Source organism: Notamacropus eugenii, chromosome 4 (assembly GCF_028372415.1).
Source record: "Notamacropus eugenii isolate mMacEug1 chromosome 4, mMacEug1.pri_v2, whole genome shotgun sequence".
Taxonomy (NCBI): Eukaryota; Metazoa; Chordata; class Mammalia; order Diprotodontia; family Macropodidae; genus Notamacropus; species Notamacropus eugenii.
This window is the reverse complement of record NC_092875.1, coordinates 109,256,786-109,258,029: the sequence shown is the minus strand read 5'-3', so window position 1 is coordinate 109,258,029 and position 1,244 is coordinate 109,256,786. Positions and strand designations below refer to the sequence as shown.

The 1,244-nt window shown below is 45.6% G+C and overlaps 1 pseudogene; it reads right to left on the bottom strand.

The window, feature by feature from the left end:
• Nucleotides 1–276: 276 nt before the first annotated feature.
• Nucleotides 277–1,022, bottom strand: LOC140502309 (protein RCC2 pseudogene; annotated as a pseudogene).
• Between the last annotated feature and the right edge of the window lie 222 nt (nt 1,023–1,244).

The window sequence follows — 1,244 nt, the reverse complement described above, 5'->3', positions numbered from 1 at the left end:
TCATCAACTAAGAGGAAATATTTTAATTAAACATTTGTGGTAGGAGAAGGCAGAAAAGAGAGAAAGGGAGAGACAAAACCTTTGGCGATCCTACGGTAAATCGGTAGTAAGCATTGAATTTGCTGATAAATTGGAACCTCAAGAAGACTAAGAAATAGCAGCTTAGGGCCACCTTTTCCTGAATCTGTCTTCTTTGTGTGCCAGTGAGCATTGGCAATGTCAGCTGCCTGGAAGTGCCTGAAGACAGACCCGCTGGCAGCCTTGCTGCCTCTGGCATTAGGATAGGATGCTGGAATTATAGTCAGTGAAGTTTTTTCTGTTTTCTTTTTCAGTGGTCCCTCAGGATCACCAAGGAGTGCAAGTAGGCAATGCAACCTGCTCTGTGTAAATGCCATCCAGGCTTTTCACTTCTTGGGCTGTGCTGGAAGACTTGGACTTGTGGTCACCAGAGCCCAGTTCATTGAAGGTTGGAATGGGGCCCCAGTTGATGGTGTTCTCTTTGGCAGGCAAGATAATACCACTCTTCCCACATGCTAAGCTTCTAATTGTCCAACCGCAGAGTTCCTACACAGCTTTTGGATACATGGCAGACTTCTGAGAAGTGCTGGTAGCATCCCAGAAATACAGGCCACAAATTTCACTGACAGCAAAGGAGCAAGTGTAGCCAATGTAGATTTGTGTAGCCCCATAGGGGTAAAATCAAAGAACTTCACCAGGCAAGGGACTTTCTGCTCTGCGTAGCCCAGAGGGACATCCTCTCCAACCTCCCAAGAGAAAACATGTTTCTGAAAGTCTAGAACTAGCGTGTGATTGGTGCCACAGGTTATGTCTCAGACAATGACATTGGGGATTTGCAAAATCTGTCCATTGTTTTCTTTTCAGTGAAAATGGCTACCTAAATGGAACAACTCACAGTCATATTCTATCATCTGAGGCCTGGTAGTGAACTTCCTGTTTGTATTGTGTACCAGCTGACAATATTGAGGGTACCCAAAGGAATAGAGGTTTCCTTTGCAGTCCATTATCATACTGAATTCAGCCCCACAAGTCACTTTGGTATTGGCTATGGCATCGGTTTGGCTGCTCCATCTTATTCTCTCCAAAAGCAAACACAGAGCCAGTTTCTGTCAAAGCTGGAATGTGGTTCCTCTCACAGGCAGCAGAAAGGATCACTTCCTTGCTGAGGACTTTGTTGAGTTTGGAGGCTTCCACTCTCTTGGTATCACCATGTCCCAGCTGCCCCT